Raw genomic sequence first — 8,753 nt, forward strand, 5'->3', positions numbered from 1 at the left:
GCAGCTTGGTAGCCTGAGGGTCTGTGTAACTCCACCAAGCCACTACTGAACTTTTGTGGTCACTGGGAGCCAAAATGAACCTGATGTGCAAGCTCAGAGCTGGCTGTGAGCTTCTGTATTGTCCAACAAGCACCAAAATCCCCTGGAAAAGCTCTGTATGATGGAAAATGGACATTGCAGGGAAAGACCTCTAAGCATTACTGAGAGAAAAGATTGTAATATTGTAATTAAATGTATTAATTGTCTGTGCAATTTTGAGCTCAAAGACAAAGCAGTAATGTGGGAAATGACAGTGTCAGCTGTGTGAGTGTTCCATGGGCTGCACCAACCTTGGAGATCCTTGAGCTCAGGGCAAGCCTCACATCTCATCCCTCATTGTCCAGACAAATCTGTGGGAATTGCCATGTAGAGCAGCACAAAATTCCCAGAGATACAAAATTTATATTTCCTTTTGCCTGTGTGTGGTGTGGGCATTGTGGTGGAGATCTGGTCAGGTAAATTGTTGGGACCTGGAAGTCCCACCATGAGGGCTGCAGCCACCTTGCTGATTCATACAGAAGCAAAAATAAAAAAAAAAATAAACCAAAACAAAAAAAACAAAACAAAAAACCCTTACAAAATAAAACAAAAAGTGAACTAGGCAACAAGGAATAAGACAATAAGTATTTCACATTTTCCCTCCAAAGAATAGTAATTTATTGAACATTGAGATCTTAATTAACTGTATGAAACAAGCACTCCTTCTCCCCCCCTCCTCTTTCAATGAGGTTTCTAGAGCAAAGCAAAGGTGTAAAGTTGGTCTGGTTCTCCTCAGAGGATTAAGGTAAATTATGTAAGATATATTTAAATAAATTAATCTTTTCAGATAGATCCTAAATCATGTTATCAATCTATTTGATTCTGCAGACATAATCCATAACATGCAGCTGTCTTGTGCAATAAGCCAGGGAGATGCTCAGTTGCATTCAAGGGAAATAAATTTAATTATAAACACATCATGGAGTCAAACATTTCCTGAATGTGGAATTCTATGTCTTGTCAGCCTTCCAGCAGAGAACACCATCAAAATTTTATAGGGAAGTAGATGCTGTCCTGAATTTATATGTACTGGCAAGCACCTCAACCAGAAAACAATTTCCTCTTTTTTAAAAACGTTTTTTAATTTAAGGTTATTTTTGTCTTCAGTAGAATTATCCATAGTGTTAGATAAAACTGAGAGTGCTGTTACAGTGTGTCAGAAAAGAAAGAAATACAAAAACCTACTTGGTCCACACGACCACAGCCTCACCCCCAAAATTATAATATAATGCAGAGGAAGGGTAGGAAATAGAGAGAGGTAATTACCTGTTCAAGCCTCCAGTGCAATCCCATGCATCACCTGGAAAATCTGAGTTTAAGCCAGAGGAAAGGAGAGCCAAAGCACTGCTTATTGGCTTTCCTGAATATGTAGTATCTGTCAGATATAATTATTTCACCTGATACCTTGTTAATTATTTCCCCACACTTATCTGGGATGGTGGCAGAGCACGTGAAGGAGACCAGAATGCCACCTGTGAGTGCTGCCCACACCATGGAAGAGAGACAACCCTGGTCCCTGAGCAGCATCAGGAGCCATTGTTTTCAGATGGAATTTTTATCTGTGTGAGTTTTGCCTCTGTCTCTGGTAACCTGAGACACCTTGCCAGCAAATTCAACTACTTCCAATTTCTACCTTTTTTTTTTTTGAACACTTTATAGCTTCCCAAGAAAACTTAAGCTCTCACTGATGAAACCCTCAGCAACATTCATGATATTTTTTACTTTGGAAAAATTTCTGTTACTCAATTTGTAGTTTTTAGTTTTTATAAGAAACTAGGTATTATTAATTAAAAATAAGTGCCAAACTGGATACTATTTGTGAAAATTAATTGCTAAGTGTTTTAGTGATGGTTTAAAGTTGTTTTCAAGAGCATCTCAATACAACAATCATTAAATCCATAGAAATATTATCTGCAGATAATTTTTCTATCTGCAATTAATACAGAATATTTTTTCCAAAATCCAGGTGATGCCTTCCTTGTTCTAAGTGCATAAAACTAAAGAGAGAGTACATCAAGGTAAAGATATCAGTGTTGCCTTTGACTATAATCTGTTTATCTTGCAAACAGGAAGGATGAGCAGGTCCTGCCATGGCAAGATGTTTTCTGACACTGTAGAAGCAGATGACCAGGATACCTGGGGACATAGGTGCTTGAAGATGGCCCAGAAATTGGGCACTGACCACTGCTGCAGGCCACTTTGTCCCACAGAAATCCAGGTGATGGTATCCTCATGCACCCTCTGGTAATCTCTGGGGAGGAAAGCTGAGTTATCACAAGTGATTTCAGCCTGGCTGACACTCAGAGGTCTCAGGCTGTCAGTGCTAAAATGTCTTGAAAATATTTGATAATTATAGATGACAATCTCCTAACTCAAAAAGCGATGGATTTGGCACAGGAGGAATCTGTGTTTGACCTTCTCCTGATAGGGACAGATATGTTTCTAAGAACTGAAAATGAGTTATTTTCTTGGGTATGATTAATTCTGGCTGGACTACAAGACCATCTACACTTGTCTTTGTAATGGAGGGCAGCTTGGTAACAGCTGGCACTGCAGGGTAGTAGATGAAATATAATAAAATTTGATGGAAACTGAAGCTACTTCACACTGAAAAAGTAGTGCTTTTCCTGGGAAAAGGGAAATTAACTCTGGGACCAATTTGCAGAGGAGTTGTGGTCAAGTCATTATAACTGGAAATTTTCCCAAACATGGCCAGATTTGTCTCTCTGAAATCTGTGGTCTGGATCCCACAGCTACAGGACTTGTGGCAGAACCTTCTTTAGACAAAAATTACGTTAAAGGAGAAGCAAGAGCTGTAACAACGAGGGGAGTGTTTTTCTGATGCTCTTTTGCACTGGTGCAGTCCCTGAGAGGAGATCCTTTCTTGTCCTGGGCTTATTTGGAGTGAGATGTTTTCATTGCAGCTCTGTCTTCATGGATGTTGGGTGCCTCAGAGCCCTGTCTTGTGGTGGTTAGGTGTAATCTGAGGCCAAACTGATATCTGTCCCCTCTTTTTGGGCCCCTCAGAGCCACGGGAAATCCCTTTAGGCACCAAGTTTGGCAGCTGGGGTTGCAATGTGTGCCTGGGGCAGGTACAGCACCTGGGACAGACAGGTCTGGCTTCAGGAATTCACTTGTAAAGTAACTTTTCAGAGCTACTTTACAGAGCTCAGGAGGAAAGTGCAGCTTTCCAGAAGCCAGTACTTTTCTTAGGGACAATCTTTGGAGTGAGATTTCAACTTTAGGTGTTTGAGGACACTGTGGGTCAGAGCAGCTAATCAATGTTTAATTAGATCCAAGTGACAAATGTTCCAGTTTCAGTGGCATCTCATTTAGTTGCAGCAGCAGAATTTTGACCCCTAATTTGGAGGAAATTGGGAGAGTTTTTGTATTCAAGATTACTTGGCTAATACACCAGAGTCAGACTGTGAGGCATATTGTTATGTGTTTTCTTGTTCTTTAATTATTGCTGATTATTACCCTGCACACCATATAACAGTACCACTCTCCAGTTTATCCCTGCTGTCTTGGAGAAGCAGCACCAGTTAGTGCCTTTACTGGTAACTGCTGCCTCAAAAAGGAAATCTTTGGGATACACAGACAGACTTGATCTTTTCCATGTGTTCAGCAGGAAACTGTGCCACAGAGAAAATGCAAGGAGACAAACCATGGAGCCAGAGATTGGACTCTGGTGGAGATGGAAATGGGAAAATGGATTTTCAAATGGTTATCAGGCTGCTCCATGCCCTTAGAGGAGGTAGCAGGGGGTGATGGCACACACACTGTGCTACTTCTGGTAGGGAGGAATGAAGAGAACATTATTTTGCCCTGCAAACCCATTGTCAGGTTAATCAGTGAGGTGCTGTTCCCAGTATGACAGGATGGAGAGAGCTCCTCCACCAAGGAGAAACAGCAGGACCCTGACTTGCCCCAGCTGAGTTGGGTAAGTCACCCTGTGAAAGGTGTCAGGCTGTGCCTTACACAGCCCCAGGAAAAGCACCAATAGCTCTTCTGAAGCCAGAGGCAGCAAAACTCAGGGAATCATCACACACTTGGTCACAGCCACACTCCTGGATCTAGTCTCAGTCCTGGCTGCACACTGAGCCATCTGCAAGAAAACTGCCTGGCCAGTCTGGATGCAGAGAAGGAGGGGTATAAATGTGCCTAAAAGACTTCCCTCCATGGAAATAGTCACCAGCAAACACTTGGTTCTTTTTCAAGAATGGATTGTAATCTATTCACATTCTGCTGCATTAAATTAACATGACAGATCAGCTCACAGCAGTGGCTCATTGAGGGGGAAGATGTCTGGAACAGCTCACTGGGAGCAAAGTTCTTTGAAAGTCCTGCAAAAGGCCATCTTTATCTGGTTTTTAGTGGGGTCCTCTTTGTCCATGACATTTTAGCCTAAAGACATCACGTATTGTTAAATCCTCCTCCTCCATGCTCCATCCTGGAAGTCTCATGGTGACAAAAGAGATGTAAATCAACTCCTACCTTCCCTGCAATGCATCATATGCTTATCCCTCTTCTTGCTAAGCCCTGAGTAGTCTGGAAATTGCTGCCTGTGAAGGAAAGGAGGCTTCTGAGATGTAACCAAGCTGTGCTGGTTTCAGGGCAGGGTTTTGCACAAAGATGATTCCCAGTGGTGCAGCAGCAATGGAGAATTATCTGCAAGGCAGTAGATTTGCCACCTGATGGAAGCTGTAATTAAGCACAGCACCTGCATGTAGAGGCTGCTGGGAGAGACTTCTGAAAATACCTTCCAGCAAAGGTTTTTCCACCAATGAGGCAGGAACTCCCTCCTGTACTTCCCTTTAGATTGAGGCTGGCTCTGAGCTGGCTGGTGAGCACAGAGGGACTGAGGGAGCAGAGGCCCCATCACTGGTGCCTTCACACCTTCCTTGCATGGGATTCATCCTCCTGGTGATTACAGCCCTTTCCACTTCTCCAGACCTCTGGAAATGGACCTTTATTAACGCTATTGTCAGTTATAATGGATTCCTTTTCATTCCCATCACTAAAACAATTCTGATGCTTGATCAGCCACATTATTGCCACTTATATTTAGTGCTAATTGATTCCCTGTGTTTATTTTCTCAGGCACAGAAAAAGCATCACTCATTGCCAAGCAGAAGCTGCCTCCACCCTCAGCCCTGCTCTTTCTCCAGCAGGATGTGGTCTCTTCTCTCTATTTCTGATCAGTCAGGGGCAGATGAAGACATCCATCTCAAGAGTAATGAAACCCTGTCCTCTGCACACCCCTGAGGGGCTTGTAAGAAGAGACATAGGGGGGTGACATTTTTTCTGTACTGGCACCAGGGTCCTCCAAGGGCTGTCAGTACCAGCTCAAAGAACACAGGAGGAGCAGAAATCCACCCTGGTTCGTGGGCAAGCATTAATTAGCCCATAGCAGATGCACTGACACTTTCTGTTCCTTGCTTCAAAAGTCATTTCCAAATGCAGGAGGAAACTGAAGACAGGTCAGAGAGGTTGCCCCAGGCAGCCAACCTTGCAAATAGTGATTTATTTTAGCAGGGAAAGGGAGGAAGAATGGATTTTACTCTTGGATGTCTGTGTTTAAGAAGAGGATTTGATTTTCTTATATCTCTCCCTTATGTGTCTGGGTTTTAAAAACACATATAAAAGAATAGATATCTAGAATAACAACAAAAAAAAGTGCCTTTAAACTTGTTTTCTATAAAAACATGATTAGGATTCAGTGTCCTCTTTCAGATGAAAGAGTCAAAAAGCCAGTGCCATGCTACAGCCTCTGAGGGAAAAAGGCTGGAATCATATCCAAGTGTTTAATATTTATCAGATGATGGTTTCTTTTCTCGTTTGTTTCAAAGAATAGGACATAAATAAAAGGAAGGGCACATTTCTTTTAAAATGTAAAGGACAAGATTATGAATTTTACATTTCTGTAGTAACATATGCATTGGTAATGTGCACACAAGGAGCTTCAAAACAATTATAGCATTCCAATATTAGAGATCAAAAATAAAACAAAGGAGGGGATTCGAGCATGTAATTTGTTCATTGTTCATTTATCAGCTTCAGCATGAATATTTTCATATCTGAGACCTAGACTTGGGGCTGAGTTACACCATGCAGCCAGGGAACCTTCCTTTGAAAAGGGCTGTTTACATTAAAAAAACAAACAATAACAACAGCAGCATTTTTCTAACTGATCACAGCTGAAGCAAAGCAATTTTATTTCCAGCAAAAGAAATTTGTTAAGAGAATTAGTGGCTGGCTGAGGCATCAAGCTGTGTGTGATAATGAGATGGGTTATAAATAGTGTCATTAATTCACATGTCCTTCTAACACATGCCACTCCAGTTAATGTTCAAATCCCAAATCCCTCAATGCAAAATGCACTGACCACCTCATTAAAGTATCTGATGGAGAAGCCTGGTTTGCATGTAGCTGCTGCCTGGTGCTCTGCATCAGGAATAATTACAGGGCAATGTTTTTCTTCTCAGCTAAAAGGCAGAAGTATTTCTATCACCAGAAAATAAGGCTTTCCTCACGTCTCATGCTGCCTTTTCCAAGTGTTGGGATGTTTTACGGGGCAGCACATCTCCCTGGGCTCTGCAAGAACAGGCTGCCCTTACACCAGTGCTGGGATGCTTTTGCATCCTCTGAAACCCCTGCTTGTCTTGCAGCATCCCTAAAGTCTTGCTGTCAGGGCCCTAAAGTTAAAAACACCTTCTTCAATGCTCTTCTTACCCCACTAGCAGCAACTTTTTTGCCCAGGGAAGAGTCTATGCTGATGGCTGCTGGCACTTGTCTCTGAGGTCCTGCAGAGCAGGGCACTGCAGAAAGCTCCTGCACACTGGCTCCTTCCCTTGCAGGCAGCCTCTGAGGTTTTTCTCCTTTTGGGAGATAGACACTCTTTATGGGGAGCAGAGATGCATTGCTTGCTGTTCCTGGGGCTCCACAGAAAGAGCCCAACATTATAAATCTTGGTAAGTGAACAGTTTTATACCAGCAGGAAAGGCAAAACAGACCAAATTGTTTTTTCCTTTTCAACCATTTTTCCCATAGGCCCCTGAAGAATGAACATATTTCTGGAAAGAGCCTGGAGAGAGCAGCTATCTTCAACACATGTGGGGCTTCCAGTGAGTCCCTTCTGCCTCACCTCTGGGACACTCTAGGATGCTGCCACAGCTGGGGCAGCAGCCAAGGGAAACTGCTGTGGCAGCCCACAAACTGCACTTCTGTTCTCTGCCAGCATCACATGCAGCCTGAGTAATATTTCTCCTGTTTCCATTTTAAGAGATTGAATGTGTTGGGTGTTTTCAGCAGGCGGGCAAACCACGTCTCTGCAGTATCATGGCTTTTGTTGGTGACAGTTTCCATGGTGTTGGTGTTCCCTCAGTCTCAGAGTTAGCACAGTTTCATTATCTGCAAAGATGGTGTGTAAATTGCCCATCTCATTAATAAATTAGACCTTGGTAATTATGGGCTTTTCTAAATAATCTAATAAGGATACTTCTGCCTTGATGAGGGGAGTTTAGCTGTAAAAGCAAGATTTATAATGTGCTTACAGGAATTGGGATCAACAGAAATGCCTTGCCTGGAGACTGAAGGTTGTCTCTGCCCTGTGCAGCTAAAGCCTGATTGATTTCTAGATGGGAAAAGGAGCTACTGGTTTAAATTCACTAAAGTCACCAGGTCTCTGAACACATCAGCATTTGCTTTTGCTGAAACAGAAGGACCAAGCCTGTGTTGGAAGAGCTCCCTGCCCAGGGTGTGTAGGGGATAATTCTGCTCTAAGTCTGTTTGCAAAGCCAAAATGCAATGATGGTATCATGATATTGACTTACAAATCATGAGATATGTAGAAAGTAATACAATTAGTGATTTGTTTGGGTTTTATTTTTTTCCCTTTTAGGATTTAAGTCTTCAAAATGCACATACTTAGGCTTTACTCTGAGCCTTTTGAAGAAGCAAAGGAGATGCTGAGATCCTCCCTGTAATCATCTGCCTCTGGAATCTGCAGCTCCATAAATGGGGTATCCAGGTATCAGCAGAGCTTTTGGAATCACAGAGGTTCAGATCTGGCTTATCCCTCTGCAGCAGGCAATGTGTTCCCTGTGGTGACAGGGACACGCTACTGGTGGTGTGCAGGAATATTCTGTGTAATTCCCAGTGCACATATTCAAAAAAAAACCCCAAAAAACAACCCATAAATCCATGGCAGAAATGTGTAGAACAGGGATCCAAGTGACCTTCAGGAGTAGGAAGGACTCAGCAAATGAAGTGAAGAAGGAACTGGGCTGGTATATATAAAGCATATATAAATTTTTCTGGAAGAAATTAAAAGTGGCTGGTTTATATTGGTAGATGCCAACAGCAACTGGCTTAGAAATGTAATATTAATGCCTAAAAAAGGTGATTATCACCTTTATATTTGCTTAATATAGTTTTAAAGGGAATTACCAACATCATATATTACATTCTTCTCCTACAGTAAATGGTCTCTCCCTGGTGCATTTTATTATTTACTGTAAATTCATTCAAGCAGTATATTTTGCTTTCAGTAAGGTACCTTCAGTTACTTTTTCTGTCCAGGATAAATTGAGATAAATTTTGCCTGAGCCTGGATTTTGCTCATGGCATCCATCTTTACCCATGAAAAGTTGCAGTTGGAGTTGAACAGGAGT

The sequence above is a fragment of the Taeniopygia guttata genome, chromosome 4A (genome assembly GCF_048771995.1).
Source record: "Taeniopygia guttata chromosome 4A, bTaeGut7.mat, whole genome shotgun sequence".
In the NCBI taxonomy this organism is placed as follows: Eukaryota; Metazoa; Chordata; class Aves; order Passeriformes; family Estrildidae; genus Taeniopygia; species Taeniopygia guttata.